Genomic DNA, 20,819 nt, shown 5'->3' with positions numbered 1-20,819 from the left:
CGAGCAGTCTTCATTTGCAAATTGTATCAGAATATCCCTCTCCACATCTTTCTAAAAGTTAACTCAAAGGTGAACCACCCATTTAAAGGGTTGGTTCACCTTTAGTATGTTACAGAATGTTACAAAAACGAATTCTAAGTAAATCAATTGGTTATTGTTTGCCTTCTTCTGACTCTTTCCGGCTTTCAAATGGGGGTCACTGACCTCATCTAAAACAAATGCTCTGCAAGGTTACAAATGTATTACCCATCTTTCTATTCAGGCCCACTCCAATTCATATTCCAGTCTCTTATTCAAATCAATGTATGGTTGCTGGGGTAATTTGGACCCTAGCAACCAGATTGCTGAAACTGCAAACTGGAGAGCTGCTGAATAAAAAGCTAAATAAATCAAAAACCACAAATAATAAAACATGAAAAACAAATGCAAATTGTCTCAGAATATCACACTCTGCATCATACTAATGGGCAGATTTACTAAAGGGCGAATTGTCGCCAGCGACTAATTCGCACAGATCGCACCACTTCACCAGGCGCAAATTCGCTACCACTACGTTAATTCACTAAAATGCGAAGTTGCACCCTGGGTGCCGGACACTGACGACTTTTCGCTAGCGTTATTTCAGCAGTGCGAGCATTTCATAGCAAAGATTCACTAGCGTTTGTGCTAATGATTTGCGCTTAGGTCAATTTACATCTCTTTCTCTAGCGAATTGGTGCCTGCGCCTGTTAGTGAATTGGCGATGTTGCTGACGATGATAACTCTGGCGAAAAGTCGCTAGCGTTAGCCACTTCGCCCTTAAGTGTATCTGCCCCTAAGAGTTAATTTAAAGGTGAACTACCCCTTCAAAGAGAGCTGTTGAGCTAATACCTGTCTGGCAGTGTAGAACTGTCGAAAACTGGTAATATCTCAGAAACTACTAAAAATAGAGATTGAATGCAAACATGCTCAGAGAAGCACTCTGAATACATTTAAATCAAATTATTTTTGGGGGTTTAGATGTCTTTTAAGTTAATGAGAATGATGTTGCTCTGCTTAGAAATGACCAAAGAAATGTCAGAGAACTCTGCTTACTAACTTCATTATCTGGGCAGGAAAGACTTTGCTTTTCTAAACACCTTCATTATACCTATAAGATGGGCAAAATGAGCAGAGGATGGAACTGTTGATTCAAATTTATAATGTTACCTGTATAAAAACTGCAAATGTTTCGAGATTGAAAAAAAAATGTACATTGCAAAAGTGCTCAGGAGAGAAATTGTTTTTTAAAAAGAGTTGAGTGTTTGGGTCACCAGGGGACAGATACATTCGCAGGCAGGTGCAGTTGAGACGTACAGTTAGTAATAACCCAGGATAACTGTGTCTTTCATTTCAGTATTATAGATTTGTTTCTTTTTAGTGCTGTGATGATGGACAAAGCGTTGCTGCCACCTGCACAGGTTTTGTTCAGAGCAACCTTTGCAATTACATTAGTGATGACATGTTATTTGCTAAAGCCACAGCAGCTTTGCAATTGGTTTCTTACAATTAGCTGTGTGTGTGACTCAGTGCTAGGAACTCCATATTAATAGCAAGTCTTTGAATATCCAGGGGTGCTGCTGCCATCAGGTGATTTGAGAAACTCGCCTCGGACGGAAGTCTTTGCCACAATGGGTAAAGACAGTAAATACAGAGCTGCATTTCTTCCTGTGTTCACAAATTATTTATAATTTCACTCTGGGGAACCGTATTATCAGCCAGTTGTCCTTCTAGAAAATGCACAACATGTTTCGGATCAAAGATCCTTCCTCTGGTGCCTATATAAATGTCCATACAATCGCTGAAGGCTATTGGAGTCGGTACAATCAGCCCAGACTCCCCACACAGGAGATATATATTCTTAGTCGATATAATGGGAGTCTTACTCCATTCACGCTGTGACCCGGTTGCCGCCACCCGAGTCCGTCATGAAGAGTAACGTCACCAGCACATCTATCGTTGGAGCAGCGCAATCCTGGGCCTTTTTGAGAAATCGCATGTTTCCAGATGACGGGTAAAAATAGTACTCTTTATTTCAACATCCGATTAATTACAGACAGTGTCTGAGGTCTGATGCGTTTTGTGTTGACACTAGAGTCCTGCGGGTACCCGCAGGTTACCTGCAAAAACCTGCGGTACCCTGTGGGTTGCATTTAGAAGTTCCAGGTGCGGGTATACCCGCGGGTCGGCGGTTCTGCGGGTCGGGCCGCGGGTCTTCTCAATATCGATATTCACTCCTTTCTTCTGATCACATCTACTTCCGATGATGTCAATTCCGGTTTACAATGACAGCACTTCCTGATTCGTGATGGTCAGCGGGTCGCGGGTCCGGGTTGCGGATAAGGTACTTGCGGGTAGGGTCGGGTAGCGGGTCCAATCGGGTAAGAATGCGGGTTGCAGGTCTGGGTTGCAGATTGCAGGTTGCGGGTACGGGTCGGGTTCGGGTCCCAAAAAATGGACCTGCGCAGGACTCTCGTTGACACACTTCCTCAGAGACATCTGTGCATTTTCTAATAAAAGGACTACTGGCTGATAATATAGTTCTCCAGGGTAATATCATCGATAATTTGTGAACACAGGACCTGCACTTTGCATATACCTTTGCATTCTTCCTTTGTTCGCCTGCTTTGGAATGCATGAAAGATCCAGCACATGGGAATGGTGGTGTTTATACAAATGGCCTGTAGATGTCACTGTGCTCAGACTTATACTGTGCATACTTCCTGGTAGCTTAAAAGTGAAAGTGAAAGTTACTGTTGTGTAATGCCTGCATGACCCTGCTAATAAAACACTGTTATACTCTCCTCATCCTCGGCTACCTAAAACATAAATTGATGACGAGATGGCTCTTCTACCTCTGCAGCAGCCTGCACTTTTTCTTCCAAACCCTGGTGAGCCTACCATACCTTTTACTGCTTGGATCTGTATGTATGAAAATTACATTATTGCTGCTGACCAATGGGAGATTTCTGCTGCTAGAAAGCTTTACTTATTCACTGCCTGGGAGCAGAGGGACAGCGTATATTCTATACATTACCATTACCTGATGATACTTATGAAACTGCTCTTACTGCTATAAAGAACTTTTTTGTGCCAAGAGTAAATGTGGTGGCTGAAAGATATAAATACACCAACGTGGACAACAATCCACAGAACAATTTGTAGCAGCTCTGAGAGAGCTGATTGTTACCTGTGAGTTTGGGAATCTAACAGATGAAATGCTAAGCGACCGAATAGTGGAAAAAACAAACTCACCTCGCATTAGAGAGAGACTGCTCCTAGAGCAGGATTTAACCCTTGCAAAGGCCATTACAGTTGCTAGCCAAATTGAAACAGCAGTGGCAGTGGTTAAAACTCTCAGTCAGGGAACTGCTGGGAATGTACAGACTGTGAATTCAGCACTGTGGCCTAATAATGCACAGTCACAGGCAAAATACAGTGCTAAGGAAAGGGATTCACCTACACTGCAAAACCATACAGCAAATACAAATAGAAAATACTGCTTTTGCTGTGGTTCAACTGTGCTTGCAAAAGCTTTACAGTGCCGCAAATGCACAAAAGTAGGACATTTTGCTAAGATCTGCCATAGTTCTGCTTAAGATATTCATGAAGTCACTACTACAAATGCTACAGTATTAAGTGTGGATAAAGCTGGTACATTTATTCCAGACAAGTTTATATGCACTGTCAGTGTCAGTACTGCTTCTGCTGACAGGGGACACTCCATTAATCTGATGATTGATACAGGTTCAGCTGTGTTTTTACTACCAAAGGAGATTTTTTGCAAAAGATCCGGTTGTTGCACCTGCCCTGAAACTGGTCATTTACTTAAAGGATCCAATCCCTGTGCTTGGTTGCTTGTCAGTGACTGTACAATTTGAATCAAATACTGCAAAATGTGACTTTTACATTGTGAATAAGGGAACTGCTATACTTGGAAGGGATCTCTTTGCTGCATTAAACCTACAATTAGTTGATGGTCTCATTACTACAGCTCCAGTGCCTGCCACACAGCCAGTGTCTACAATTTCACCACAAAGCAACACTTCACTGGGCTGTGCAAAGAACTTTGTACACAAGAGACCAGATGTAAAACCAGTACCATTTCCAGATTCAGCATGGGAAAAACTTGCTATTGATATTGTGGGTCCTTTTACAGATGCTCCTATAGACTGTAGATTTGCTATAACCTTGATAGACTATTACAGTAAATGGACAGAAATTGCATTTGTTTCTCATATAACATCAGCTACAGTGAAAACATTTCTGTCTACAGTCTTCAGCAGAGAAGGTAATCCAAAGGAGTTAATATCAGACAACGGACCACAGTTTTTCTCATATGAGTTTGAATTCTTTCTGAGAGAGAGGAATATTGTGCATAGAAATCTTCAGTGTATTACCCACAAGCAAATGGAGAATTTGGCAGGTTGTGGAAAGTTTGAACCAGGTCCGGACTGAGAATAGGCCCTGGCATTTCAGGCCCAAACAGCTCCCACCAGCCCACTAAATACTGACTTTTTATGGCACCTTATAGCAGCCCCTCTGGCATTTGCCAGAACCCACAGATTGCCAGTCTGGGCCTGGTTTGAACACATTTCTGGGGGTTTTAGGGTCAGGTTTTATGTGTTATTACAGTTTTGCTAATGCAGGTGAATTGCCGCGGGTATTGGGCCGGGCATCACTAGCCAGTGCAGGAGATCAAAGAGAAAGTCTGGACATTTCAGAAACAAATCAGGACTGCGGGTTGAGCTGTCAAAATTGGGACTGTCCCACGAAAAACGGGACAGTTGATGTACTAAATGATGTACTAAATCCAAGCTCAAGTTTGGGATTCAACCAATTGGTGCCAAGAGTTCTGAATCGCTGCGTTGTCTGACATCAACTGGCCCCTGCCGTTTGTACACAACGTTAACCGTCTTCCACCTCTTCTTAATTACCACCAGATGGATGGCCGCAATGATTCCAGCAGGACTGTCATTTTATTTCATTAACCTGCCAAAGAATGTTCAAGAATTGCCGGCGTTTAACGTCCATTGCTGAGCCTGACACACGAGCTCGGTGGGAAATCAACGGCGATGACGGAGTAATGAAGATGCTTTAAAGAGCGGTGCTACAGGTGCTGCCGCAGTCAAAGGCACCGGCATTGTCTTTTAGGTTATTCCGTTTCATGGGTTCCATTCATTGAGCTGCTGAGTAAGCCATTGTTGGGATCTCTCACCAGTTCCACGTTACAACAGTGAACAGAAATAAAATAGCATGAAAGGACAGGGGAGGCAAGAATCGGGGTTCTAACTGCTCGCTTAAAGACATATCAATGTAATAGGCAATTTTGTACTGTATGGAAGGGACTTCACTTTATTCAGATATTCTTACTCAATAAACTTCTGCTCTTATACAGTTATGATAACAAACAACTTAAAGGGGTTGTTCTCCTTTCAGTTAACTTTTAGTATTATGATGAGTGATAGTCTAAGACAATTTGCAATTTTTATTATTTATGGTTTTTTGAGTTATTAAGCTTTTTATTCAGCAGCTGTTCAATAAGCATTTTAAGCAATGTGGTTGCTAAGGTCCAAATTTCCCTAGCAACCATGCACTGATTTGAATAAGAGACTGGAGTATAAATAGGAGAGGCCTGAATAGAAAGATGAGTAATAAAAAGTAGCAATAACAATACATTTGTAGCCTTACAGAGCATCTGTTTTTAGACGCGGTCAGAAGAAGAAGGCACATAACTATAAAAAGCAATGATGATGACCAATTGAAAAGTTGCTTAGAACTGGCAACTCTATAACATACTAAGGGGCATATTTATCAAGGGTCGAATTTTGAATTAAAAAAAACTTCGAAATTCGAATTCAAAAAGACCAACCGAAATTAAGTTGAAGGTTTTTTTTGGGTCGAATAGGTCTGTTTTCGATTCGAAGTTTTTCCCAAAAAAACTTTAATTTTTCAAAGTCCACCTATTGACTCCAAATAGGTTCTAGGAGGTCCCTCATAGGCTAAAATGGCAATTCGGCAGGTTATAGATGGCGAATGGTCGAAGTCGAATTTTTAAAGAGACAGTACATGATAAATTACGATATTCGAATTTTCGATTTTTTTTTTAAAATTCAAATCGAATTTGGACTATTCCCTAGTCGAAGTACACAAAAAATAGCTTGAAATTCGATTTTTTTTGCATTCGAAAATTCACCTTCACCTTTGATAAATCTGCCCCTTAGTAAACTTAAAGGTGAACCATCTTTAATCAAGTCACCTGGTTATGAGGACCGCCATGAAGAAGGAAGGGGTCATTTAAAGGGGTGGTTCACCTTCGAATGTTACTAATTCTAAGCAAATTTACAATTGGCCTTCATTTTTTTCTTTTTTACAATTTGTGAATTATTTGCCTTTTTCTTCAAAATGGGGGGGGTCACTGACGCCATCTAGAAAAAAACAAACAAATGCTCTGTAAGGCAACAAATGTATTGTTATTGCTACTTTTTTTAATTTTCATCTTTCTATTCAGCCCTCTCCTATTCATATTCCATATTCAAATCAATGCATGGTCGCTAGGGTAATTTGGACCCTAGCAACCAGATTGCTAAAGTTGCAAACTGGATAACTGAAAAACCACAAATAATAAAGAAAGAAAGCCAACTGCATATTGTCTCAGAATATCACTCTCTACATCAGGGGTCCCCAACATTTTTTAGCCGTGAGCCACATTCAAATCAGTGCAGATTATGGACCTACTATAGAGTCAGGAATTAGTGATGGGCGAATTTATTCGCCAGGCGCGAATTCGCGGCGAATTTGCGCGATTCGCCGCCAGCGAATAAATTCGCGAAACGCCCGCGAAAATTCGCGGCAAAAATTCGCCGGCATCAAAAAAAATTTTCCCGAAAAAACGGGCGCCGTTCTTTCTATTCAGCCCTCTCCTATTCATATTCCATATTCAAATCAATGCATGGTCGCTAGGGTAATTTGGAACCTAGCAACCAGATTGCTGAAGTTGCAAACTGGATAACTGAAAAACCACAAATAATAAAGAAAGAAAGCCAACTGCATATTGTCTCAGAATATCACTCTCTACATCAGGGGTCCCCAACATTTTTTAGCCGTGAGCCACATTCAAATCAGTGCAGATTATGGACCTACTATAGAGCCAGGAATTAGTGATGGGCGAATTTATTCGCCAGGCGCGAATCGTGGCGAATTTGCGTGATTCGCCGCCAGCGAATAAATTCGCGAAACGCCCGCGAAAATTCACGGCAAAAATTCGCCGGCATCAAAAAAAAATTTTCCAAAAAAACGGGCGCCGGCATCAAAAACGGGCGCCGGCGCTGTTTCGCGAATTTTTCGCCGTTTCGCGAATTTCGCGCGAAATTCGCAAATTCGCCCATCACTACCAGGAATGTGATTCTGTGCTTTGTATTAGATGCACATATCACTTAGCAGCGGTTATTTGAGACTAAAAACTGTTTGTGCAAACTGCAAACACTAGAGGTCAATCTAAGAACCACAAATAAATCCTATGGCTCCGAGAGACCAAACTCTCTCCATATTCCACCACTTGATTAAGGCTTTCACTGACAACACAAACATGTGTAATCTCTACACTATGGGGGTTATTTATTAAAGTCTGAATGCCAAAAACACGAGTTTTTTAGTGGAAAAAAAAAACTTGAATTCTTCGAGATTTATTATACCCCTAGGATGCAAAAAGTCAGAATCCGAAAATACTCCATCTTCAACCTGTGAAGTCAAAGGCAGAGGTCTTATTTGCTATTTGAAAATATTATGGTCTGTGCTGAGTTTTGTACAATAATCCAAACATTTCGGGCTTCTCCGCCGGTTTAACAAAAAAATTCTGAAATTTTGGGTGTCAAATCCGAAAAATTCGTTTTTTTAACGTGACAATCCGAAAAAGTCACGGTTTTCGTTCGTTAATCGGAAATATTTTTTTTTTCATGATAAATAAGGGTAAATCATGGATTCTAATTTGGTCTGACTTTTTTTTATTTCAAATATGAGAAAAATTCGGATTTTGATAAATAACCCCCACAAAGTAAAAATCGAGTTATAGAAACGACCCTCGGAATTCTAAACAGCAATGACAGTATTCAGTGTACCTTAAGTCTAATGGAAAACCAAGTCAAATGGATCAAATGGGGGAATCCCCCTGACGGACTCCTATTCATTTCATCTGTATATGAAATTAGGATTTGTCTGATTCGTTCAAAATCATTGTCCAATTTGTGGTTATTTTTAGACATCGCCAGCAATATTCCCCCTCTGGAGAGATCATATACCGTGTCTATAAGCAGCAGTTACTTTTATATGAAATGCTTTATTAACGAATCGTGTGCCCCTATGTCGTCCGGCTGCTTATACCCCCAACTGTCCCCCTGCCCCAACTTACTCACTGGTTACTCGCTCCACTCTCCACCACCGCTGCTGCTGCTGCCACCAGCTCCTACATGATCTTTACTGGGGACTGAGCTGGTGAGACAAATTTAAAATCGCAGGAAAAATGCAGCATGTTGCGTCTCAACCTGCGTTCGGCTCCTACATGCGCCTGTGTGAGTACAGCCCCATTTGAAATAATGAAATGCGTCTATTCCTGCGCTCCCCTGCGGCTGAACGCTGAAAAACAGAACGCAGGGGAGCGCAGGTAAAAACGCTCATGAGTAAGAGCCCTTAGAATGCTGATGGATAGTGTAAGACTCACGTACAATGAGGGGCCTTGATGTGGCACGTGAGCTTACATATTTGGGCAAAGTGTGATACAAACACCTAATTTTTTGTAATAATTATTTTTAAAGGCAAACCATGCACTGGCAAATTTTCTCTTTCTGTTTGTGTACAAATATTTTTATCATTTATAGCAGCTGGTCAACTCCAGAATGTGGGTTAGACTTAGCGCCGGCACAATAGTGTTTATAGGAGCTGGTCAGTACCACAGCGTGAGTTAGTCCGAGTGCTGGTCATTTCTTTCTGTGTTTTGTGTACAAATTGTAGCCAAATATTGCCTATATATAGCTGCCATTTATTAGCCTTTAAAACAGGGAATTCTCTCTAGATGTATGTTAATTGGCTGGGGCTAAAAAGCTCCTTGCTTTTTCACTATAGTCCCTGAGTTAAGGGGAAGTGCACCATGGTCTTATTACTCAGTCAGGGCTCTTACACAAGGGCGGTTTTTCCTGCACTCCCCTGCATTGCGCTTTCTTTTGTTCCGCTGCAGTGGAGCGCAGGAGTAAACGCACTCAGCTACTGTCAAGGGGACTGTACTCACACAGAGGCATGTAAGCACTGAATGCAGGTGGAATGCAACATACTCTGTCCCACCTGTGTTTGGCACATACATGCATCTTTGTGAGTACAGCCCCCTTTAAAATAATTGACTGTGTCTACTCCTGAGCTCCCCTGCGGATGAATGGAAGAAAGTGCAACACAGAGGAGCTCAGGCAAAAATGGCCATGTGTAAGAGCCCTAATAGTGTAGGAAGGTAGTTATTCACAGGTGTGTTTTTGTTGGCTGGGGCATATAAAACTCCCAGCTTTCCCACTAGAGCGGCTGAGCTAAGGGTAAGTGCACAATGGTCTTACCGCTCAGTCACATTGGTTGCTGGGGGACTTGATTTTAAATGCACAACAAACTTCTAATGCTCACATATTTTGCCCAAAGTGTGGTACTAAGGGCAGGACCCCACGGACGATTCCGGCGCGTTCCGACGCGCTGTGCAAAAACGCAGGCGTCACGCCGGATGCAACGGAAATAAGGTAAGTAATTCTATTGTCGGATCATGTTGCAGCGTTGATCAACAATGCGACACTATCCGACAATTGCATTACTTACCTTATTTCTGTCGCATCCGAAGTGACGCCTGCGTTTTTGCACAGCGCGTCGGAACGCGCCGGAATCGTCCGTGGGGTCCTGCCCTAACACCTAATTTTTATAACAATTCTTTTTAAAGGTAAACCACGCGCTGGCAAATTTTCTCTTTGAGAGATTTCAGTGTCTGTCAAAATCTTCTGTTCACTCCCCAGTGTAGCATGCGCCCATAGACTACTGCCGCCATAGGCCGAGCCTTTGTTGCCTACCCACAAATCCAGGCCTAATTCTGACTCCTTGTACCCCCCCATAATGAACAGAAGGGCAAATGGCACACAAGGAAGGGGGTCTGTACTGATATTTAAGGTCATATGCTGCATTTGTGCTTGATACAAAAATACCATCAAATCTCAACCACATATTTATTAACTAGTTTACTGGACATGAAAGACATTTTTAATTGCTGAATCTTTGCACTTATCTGTACATGTTTTCCCACTGGCCATGTCATGTGCATCTAAATTCCTTCTTATATTTTACAACATATTCATCGGCTTTTATGCAACTTCTATGAGAGCCGTGTTTCTGGGATTTGCGCTATTTGCCAGTAGCATCAGTACAAGAGGTGTTTAGGGGGAGCCTCATCCTTCAGTTACATTAGTGTCTGATACTGGAACATGAAACAGTCTGCAGACAGTTCCCAAAGACAGACAGTCCGTCCCTGCTTTGAATATAAAATAAAGGCAACAATAAGTGCATTTATGTGGTAGGGGATTATAAATAGGTATGGCAACTTGTGTTGTACAATAAGGAAGCACTTGTGCTACAGTTACATATCTCTTAATTACTTTATCACGTGGCTCCTTATAATGAAAGCCTGTCATAAACATTATATATCCACTAATGTCACTGAGATGCAGGTAAGTTGTCATAAGGACAGTTGACATTTTTTATTTGACCTATACCCACCTATATAAGAATAAGGTATGCAGGGGGGGGAGGGTTTATTCACCTTTTGCCTTTATTCCCATGTCCGCCAGTGGGAAAATGTTTAGGAATTTGCAGTAGAGTTTCATCATGAGTTTTGTTTCAATGCCTGAAATAATGCAAGAAAACCTGCCAATGGCAATATTAGAGTTTGCGTCAGGAAAAACATACAATTTCTCCATGCATTTATTTTTACAGAAAAACAAACATTTTTTTGGGGGTGGGTTGGAAAAATGCCCATAGACACCAATACATTGGACCTGAGAAAAAAAACACCCATTGACTTCAATTCAGGTGACACTAGAAAAAAAGTAGAGACAAAATACACTCATTGTCTCCGAAAGTGTTTTTTTTAATGTCAATGTAAAATTGCTCTTCTGAGCAGTTTTGCAATTTATATTCATGTTTTTTTTTTAACAATATTATTCCTTAGCAATATAAGTGGTGTAAAAAATACAAATAGGCAGGGCCAGAACTAGGGTTAGGCATGAAAGGCCAAATGTATGTGCCTCTTCTACCTCTAAAGGTGGCCATAGACGTTATAATTATGATATTTCCTGGAAAAAATCTTTCCAGGAAAGATCATTCATTTCAACATACCTGTGTAGAGCAGAATTGTCAGATATATAGTGAATAAAGTACCCCCTCTTGTAAAATATAAGGATATTATTAGTTACCGAGGAGTTTCATGACCATATAAAAACACGAGGCCGAAGGCCGAGTGTTTTTATACAGGTCATGGAACTCCGAGGTAACTTCTAATATCCTCATATTTTACAACTGGGGGTACTTTATTTATTATAATACACAAATTTTAGTGAGTCATGTGACAGAAATGACATCACTACTCACCGTTTATAACTGATGACATCACTACTCACCGTTTATAAGGATATAATTTACAGGATATTCATGGCTTTTGTGTATTATACAGATATAAACAATAGAATTCTACCTGTATCTGACGATTCAGCACTAACAATGGCTGATGTTCAGGTGCCTTCAAAGGCTCCCAATCAAAATTTTCCATCCAGCCCAATCAACGAGCCGACCGATATCCAAATCTTCTGCCAATATCCAAGTCCTCTGCCGATATCGGTTGGCTCGTCTCCCGCCATGCACGCTCCAAATATCGTACGGAGCGAATATTATCAGTGCGTCTATGGCCACCTTTAGTCCAGCCCTGCTCTAATTGTTTATTTTCAGATTGGGGAAAAGACAGGGTAAGTGGTGAAAATAAAGACTTTTTTTCAGTTGCTTTCCATTTTTTATTTTTTATCGTTTTTCCAAAAATTGCGTTTAAAGTTGAATGTTCGTGTCTCTGGTGTTTCAGTCTGGCAGCTCAGTGATCCAGGGGCAGATTCTGAACTCCATCACCTGCTCCATTAGTTGATCCATTTCTCAGCAGCATCTGTGGGAATATTGTCAACTATTGGATCACTTCTAACAGCTGCCTTTAATGAAACAGGGATTCTGCTCAGCAGGGACAAAGATTAGAAATGTATCACTGAATGTATCAAGTAAGAGCAGTTTAAGAGTCGGCGACCCCCCCTCCCTGAACTGCTTTAGGGTAAGGTCACTCTGGGCGTTTTGGGGAGATTTAGTCGCCTGGCGACTAATCACCTCGTCTTTGCGGCAACCAATTTTCCCAAATGCCTTTCATCACTCTGCGCTGGCTAAAATGAAAAATTTGCCGGTGTTAATCACACGCGGCAATTTGTTTTCCGAAGACGCCTGAAGTTTCCTCACGTGGCAACTTCGGAAAACGAATCGTTGCGTGTGATTAGTGCCAGCGATTTTTCATTTTAGCCAGCGCAGAGTGAGGGAAGGCGTTTGGGGAGATTGGTCGCTGCAAAGACGAGGCGATTAGTCGCCAGGCGACTAAATCTACCCAAAACGCCCAGTATGGCCTTACCCTTAGAAGGTGAAAAATAAAACTTTACACTTCAATATTATAAAAACGGCCACAAATAGAAAATAGAAAGTAAACTATCTGACACCAAGGTGAAGGTGAACAACCCCTTTAAGAACTTGCAACAAACACGGAGCAAGGTCAAGAAACTGGCTAAAAGCAGACAGATAAATGACAACAATTATGGCACTTCTGTTATCATGAATGTGTAATAAAAGTGGGGCCTTCTGTTCAGATCACAAATGTTTACGTTACTAATACAGGGAGCATCTCCTGACTCAATTGACTCATTGAGCAATTGAACTGAGCAGAGAATCATCAGGGGGCGCTTCCTGCATCAGTATATTCGGCTTATGTTGTTCTTCATTATAGGTAATAAATGGTATAAAGGCTAGTGATGGGCGAATTTGTCCCATTTCGCTTTACGGAAAAATTTGTGAATTTCCCACGAAATTCGCAAAACAACGAAAAATTCAAGAAATGCATTAAAGTCAATGGGCATCAATTTTGACGCCCGCAACAATTTTTATACGTGCGCCTATTTTGTCCAAATGCAATAAAGTCAGTGGTCGTCAGAATAATTGTGATGCACGACAATTTTTATGTGCGCGACTATTCTGACGCACGCCCAAATTTTTTTGACACCTCAAATTTTTCGTCGGTGAATTTTCTCTGCAGTTTCGTGAATTTATTCACAGGCGGAGAAATGCGGAACTTTGCAGCGAATTCGCGCCTGCCAAATTTATTCGCCCTTCACTAATAAAGGCATATACTTGGGATGTGTTTTCTTAATGGAGGATTGTGGGAGGTGAAAAGAAAAGGTTGTGGTTAACAAGCCTGAGAATAATGGATCATTAGGTCAGACTGAACTGCTACACCCAGCAAATTGGGAAAACCAAGCAAGGGGGAAATATTTCTAAATGCAGTTCTTAATATTCCTATTAGACAAAGGCAAAAGGAGCATTAAAAATAAAGCAAGATTGACATTCCAGTGCCAAAAACATAAACTTGGTGCCTCCATTCCGCAGAGAGAAGTCTCACTTGACGGCATCTATCAGGGGGTTACAGGTAGTGGAGAATAAGTGGAGCAGGTCAATGTGAGTTGTTTATTTAAAGTATGAGCTAAAGTAAAGGCTAGTTTTCCTTCCAAATGTATTGAAATACGTCTGCTCATTTTTTTTAAAATCTATTGTATTTTACAAAACAAAAAATGTTTCCATGATATCTCTAGTTCTCTGTAGCTTTCAACCAGAAGCATGGGTAAAGAAAACAAAAGTGCCTTATTATATTTCAACAAGGTCTATCCCTAAATCAAGAAACATTGTGACGGAGGGTGGTTTCTCAATGGTCTCTTGATCAAAGCGGGAGAATGGCGGGTGTATCGGTTGAATCTTCTCTCCTAGTGAAAAGGAACTTTCCCAGCTTTAGGCTTCTCACAATGTCAACTCAGATGACATGGTTGGATCCAGGACTGATCCATTTTCCTTCCTGTGTTTAATCTCTTTAAAAAAAAAAAGAAATATCTGAAAGGAAAACCCCATTGTTAAACAGAATAAATCCAGGCATGCTGCATGTTTTCCGACGGTGAATGCCATTTTGGATCTCATACAACATCTCTAAGTCTTGAAAGCACAATGAGCACACTTCCTTGCAGGAGAAAAAGTTTGGAATATTGACACTAATGTTTTAATGGCATATGTGTCTTTGTCTATATGAAATGCCCAACTGGAGAAAGCCAGAGCTAGTTTGTGAGCAGCCCTGGTCTGCCAGAAATGTCTTACACACCGAGGTTCATTTATGATCATGGCAAATGGTAAAAAAAAGTTGCTTTTTTGGATGTTATTTGTCATGTTGTTTTCCGTAAAAGCTGGATTTCCCCCAGACTCTAGCTTCATTGTGTGCACTGCAACTTGCCCCATTTAACACTAATAGATATAGGGTCGACTTGGACCAACTGGCGCTGTTACTGCAAGGGCCCTCCAGGTGCAAATCAAGGACCCTCATCCCGGCATCCTCCATGGAATATGTTGGTGCCATATAAGTAAAGGATTATAAATAAAAATATCCATTAACCATGTGAAGCTAGTATACATTGATTCATGTGCAACAGCAGAGAAGCCAACTTAGTTTTATTAAAAACCTGGTGTGTCTTAGCCACTCCCCTGCACTGCCCAAGCCATGCCTGTTCTACTCATAGACACACCCCTGCCCAGGACATGCCTCTGAACCATGCTTCCTGCTCTGATTGTTTCAAAAGATTTAGGGACAGATGTATCAAAGGTCGAGGTGAATTTTCGAATTAAAAAAATTTAAGTTTCAAGCTATTTTTGTGTACCTCGACTAGGGAATAGTCGAAATTCAATTCAAATTTGAAAAAAAAATCGAAAATTGGAATATCGAAATGAATCATGTTCCATTCGCCATCTAAAACCTGCCAAATTGCTGTTTTAGCCTATGGGGGACCTCCTAGAACCTATTAGGAGTCAATTGGTGGACTTTGAAAAATCTAATTTCTTTTGGGAGAAACTTTGATTCAAATTCAATTGAATGCGCTATTACTTCAATTTGTACAATTCGAATTCGGCCGAAAACTGACCTATTCAGCCAAAAAAAACTTTGACTTAATTTCGGTTGGTCTTTTTGAATTCAAACTTCGAATTTTTTCCTTGATAAATATGCCCCTAATTGTGAGAAGATGTTGAAAACATCATCACAGTCTAATATACTAAAGATGTAATGATTTGTGCCTAATAGAGACAAGTTGTGGGGCAAAATTTGCACCACAAAGTTTTGCGATCTTCACATTGCTCCACTTCAGTAAAATATGGTACCATTTACTTACCACAACGTAGTACGCTCTTGGGAGCCTTAGCACTCTAGCGCTTGCACCCATAAAGAGGTAGTTCACCTTTAAACTAACTTGTATTATGACATAGAGAGGGATATTCTGAGAAAATTTGCAATTGGTTTTAATTTTTTATTATTTGTGGTTTTGGCGTTATTTAGCTTTTTATTCAGCAGCTCTCCAGTTTTCAATTTCAGCAATCTGGTTGCTAGGGTCCAAATTATCCAATAGGAGGGGACCAGAGTAGAGAGATAAGTAATAAAAAGTAGCAATAACTATATATTTGTAGCCTTACAAAGCATGGGAACGGTATGCTATAATGCAGAAAATAACACATATCCAATAATACACATGACACCATATCTTAGTTGGAGAATGGCCGCAGCAGAATTTATTAGTAGATTTTTAAACATACCATGTACTTTCCAAATACATAAAACTAGCCAGCCCAATTCCTTCATTGGGTAGCCTATCCCAAATAGTTCCGCCTTTTGATTCTTCCGGCCAGGAAACTACTTACAGTATAAAACAAACTTAAATTTTTCCTCCAGCTGCGACAATAGTTTTATTTTTTTAAAAATCTTTATTAACATATACTTAATATATTACACAACTGGGTGGGCGGGTGGGTGCAAATCTGGACAGCATGTTGACGATGCTCCTCCTTCACCGATCTTCGCCGACTGACAGGTAAGCTAGCCGCGAACCGGCTTTTATACCCCTTCCTTTAGGTCATGTGATTGCTAACCACCAATCACCTTTCTTTTCTACTCAGCTGTCGCATAGGACCTTCAATCAAGCCAGGGACTTCACTGACTGCAATTTCTACCTCAGGTAAGCATATAAACTTAACCTTTTTCTTTTACAGCAACCTTCCCATGCCTGCTATAAGTGTTAGGCACACTTAAGCCTACATTTGTTTTTTAGATGGGGCAAGAGTGCTAATACAATGGGGGCATTGAATTCTTTTGCACTTTGGACCCCCTAATATATTTTTCTTTCAAACCACTAGAAATGTGGAATAAGACAAGATACATGGCTTTATTGAGTTTAGATCAATCCTTATTGACAGCACAGATATTAGCCCTCAATATATATATATATATATATATATATATATATATATATATATATATAGCTACTCTTTTTGCAGGGATGAATTAGTAGTAAGAGCAAACAGGATGGAGTGAATAATAAATGTTCACATAGAAATAGGGAATGGCCATGAAATAGACCAACTGGTTAGAAGCAAGAGGCCCACCGAGAGTTTTCCTGGTATCCCGGTGTGCCAGTCCTATACTGGGTACGGACAGAGCTGACAGTTGTTTGCATATAAAATAAAGACTGTAGTAGATGGGTCATTCTAAACCTGGAGAGACAGATGATGCTTCAGTACATCTCTGAGAATGCCTTCTTTCTTGGTTCCACATTGAGTTTCAGTCTAACATCATACGGGGACCAACGATTTAAAAGGAGTGAGCTTTTTAGTTCTTCACCTTAATTTCACCCTTTGTACAGTAGGAAGCTCCTCACACTCAGTTTCCCATTCAATGTTCTGCAAGGAAAGATACTCAGGGATTTTATTCAGACTGCCTGCTGAGATTAATAAATAATCAAGTGATAACTCGCAATCAAACTGCATTGAAACCTCTTCATCTTGGGACTGGTCCTACCTGACTTACTGACACAGACACAATAAGCCCTGACACTGAAATCAATATCCCTTCATAATATAAACTATTCAGATAAAGAGCTTATTTACTTGATGTTGCTGTAGTTAAAGGATAAGTAAACCTTAAAAATAAGTGAATGTAAAATTTATGCACTTTTGTTATTTACATTCATTATTTATTTTTTTCTAATTCCAAGATATTAAGGTATACGTGTAGCCTTAACATGAATGAATTTTGTTACAACAGCGCCACCTGCTGGTCAGTTTCTCACCAGTCTGACCACCAAGTAGTCAAGGAAGTTGTCAGGAGAAAGAAAGAGGTTGGACTGATGTTCTTCTGCTTAGGAAGGGGTTGAGAAAGGTCTCTAATTATTTTCCGAAGCAGAAGAACATCAGAGCAGCCTCTTTCTTTCTCCTGACAACTTCCTTGACTACTTGGTGGTCAGACTGGTTGAAAAATGACCAGCAGGTGGCGCTGTTGAAACAAAATTCATTCATATTAACAGTACATGTATCCCTTAATATCTTTAAATAAAAAAAAATAAAAAAATAGTGAATGTCAATAGCAAAAGTGCTTAGAATAGCCCCCTCATCAGTTGTACATTTACTTATTCTTAAGGTTTACTTATGCTTTAAATACATGTTTATGGTCCTGTCTTTTCATGGGCAAGTGCAAGCTGCATATATTTGTTCAACATTTCCTAAAGTTTGCACTTTGGAATCTGGTGCAGCTACTGAGACATTATTATATTGTAAATGCATGTTGATGTCTAAGCATAGGTTTGTGGGATTACAGTGCCAGTTGGTCACACTGGTTAACAAGCAAAGGGACATACCTGGAGCAACTTTAAATTAAGTTAAAATGTATACAGTGGGTTTTTTTGCATTACAAAAAAGCCTTCTAAATATGCCCTAATGATTTTTAATACGCCTTTTGTAATAACTTATGTGACTCTAAATAAATACAGATATTTATTTTTATAATATAAAGGGATATAATGTAAATATTAAGCTTAGTATTAATTAATTTGCTACGGGGTATAAGTGTTAAAGCCCAGTGCAAACTGTGCTCTTACACTGAGAAATGTAGAGAGTGGTCGGTGTGGTCATGTACAAAGGAGTACACAATAGTGGAAGATGCTGCCATTGCTACAAAAACAGTTTGTGTGCGAGTGCAGAGTTGCACCTGAAAACAGAAGGGGCAACTCCTGGCTGGGCAAGGTGTAAAGTGCAAGCGCAATGTAAATAGTGCATTCTTATTTTCATGGCTGATACTTCTGCCCCCGGCCAATAAATTTCACTGGGGTTCATTTTCACAATGGTACTAACACCTATCACACAACTATTTGGGAATTGTCTTTTTTTCAGCCAGCTGTAGGTTGAGCAAAGAACATGTAATGCTATTTTGGGATAAAATAGGATATGTCCAGCTAAACAGTAGGGCAAGAGTTACACTTGACTTGACTTAAAATGCAAGGGTCTTCGCTATATGGACGGTAACTACAACTCACATTGGCTACTGTGCTTATAATAAAATAAAATAAAGGATGCCAAGATGTTCTTGCAACAAACAAACAAATTAACTTGTATTGTTCAATACAAAAGATCCACAGGGTTATACCCGCAGACAAGATGTTAAAATGCCAGGACACCATGTGACACCATGTGGACATAATCAGGGTAGTTGAAGGAACACCTCTAGAATGGAATATCCAGGTGTGGTCCATATCCCATACAGTGGAATGATCAGGGAGAATAAATCCAGCTGTGGTCCCTTCACTATAGGCAAACTCAGAGCCTAGGGGAGAGCTATTCCCTACTACAACTCTCCTAGAGAGTACTATGAAATATAAAACCTATAGTATCTTTGGCTGGCCTCATTCACGAGGTCCTTGCTCCCCAACTTATCACTAGAGGTACAGGTCTCTCTAGAGCAGAACAGCTTTACTGGGCCTTGGTGTACCCAGGCTCTTTTGTGGAGAGGCCACCAAGGCCCGGGCTAGGGCGGCAGGATTTTAGGGGGCGGCATGCTGCCCAACCACACCCTCATTGGGGATGCACAGGATATACAATAGTTTTTTAAATTACCGTGCGCCAATCCCCAGTTCTCCAGTCCCGATGATGAAAATTTGAGTGAATAAAAGGGAGGAGATGGGGTTGACGAACGACAGCGGGCCTAGAGGTGCCCACTATGTACATCCAGCCCTGGTCACCAAACAGAAGCCAAAGAAGAAGATCCACCACTAGCCAGGCACTATGTTACAGTGTGGCAGGAAATGGCCATACGGCCTGTAGGCCAATGATAAAAACATATAAACTACATACATGGGCATCTGCCCAGCAACTAGGGAGATAAGTGTAGGGATTTAAAGCCATAGGGACAAATTAAACCTATGGGTCCGTACAAATGCAAAACTTTGATTGTAATGGGTCATTACCTATGGGTTTATTTCCCCCTGGGTTTATAAATGAGCCCCAGCCTCAGTTTATATGCCACAAAAGCTCCTAAATGCCCAATGTCCCATATTTTTGCTCTAAACTACCAAACCACAAAAACATTTTAACATTTGTCACTTCTAAATGCCTGAACACATGGCGAAGTGTAATTATTTGCACTTTTGGCCTTTTAAATAGTTGGATATTATGTATGCATATAATTGCTCAAATTATGTGGCATGTAATGAGACCCCAAAATATAAATAGTGCATATGAATTGCTTAGACTTATACATGAAACAAAACTTGGATTAACTCTACCAACAAATAGTTTTGAAAAGTCAACTTCGAGCTAGGATACAAAATCACAGATCTCAGTGCTATTTGCAGCTCTACTGTCCTGTCCTGTGTATATACATACAGTATATACTGTTGCCATCAGACATCACGGCAGGGGCCCATCAAGTTTTAAAAAAAGTCATTTGTGGTCAGGGCCCCTACAAGTTAAGAAAAAAACCTATTTGTGGCCAGAGCCCATACAAGTTATTAAATGAAAACATTGGTGGCCAAGGTTCCTACAAAAGAACATTGCACTTACTTCAGCTGAGGAGCTCCTGTGCCTGCATCTGTGCTCTGATTTGCCAGTGAAGTGTAAATCACAGTAAAGCCATATGGGGATTAGGGGAGGTTCAAACTTTGCCCATTCAATCCCCATGCGGCTTTACTGGGACTTGCACTTCCCTGGCAAATCAGAGCACAGAAAGCAAGATGCAGGCACAGGAGCTCCCTCTCGTGAGTGGGACAAATTCACTCATCACTATAAATGACCCTATATAAGTATAATGTCAGGCATTTAGTGGAGTTGTGTATAGGTCATCACCACTAAATTCTGAGGAGGTTGAAATAAGTTCTTGATAGTTTGAGCGACCAACTCCTCTCCATATGTGATGTAAGTTTGGTTCCCATTTTTTGCTTTAAAGGACATAGAAAGGGATACTCACTTGGGGGAGTTCAATAACATCATAACATCGTTGGGATCCTGTTGAACACCATGTCTCAATCTTCTGTGTTGGCCGGGGGATCCATTTCTGCTGTTCCCGGTTGAGGCTAAGTAGAGTAGACTCAAAACTT

The sequence above is a fragment of the Xenopus laevis genome, chromosome 9_10S (genome assembly GCF_017654675.1).
Source record: "Xenopus laevis strain J_2021 chromosome 9_10S, Xenopus_laevis_v10.1, whole genome shotgun sequence".
In the NCBI taxonomy this organism is placed as follows: Eukaryota; Metazoa; Chordata; class Amphibia; order Anura; family Pipidae; genus Xenopus; species Xenopus laevis.
The sequence above is the reverse complement of the archived record's forward strand: the minus strand, read 5'-3'. Positions refer to the sequence as shown.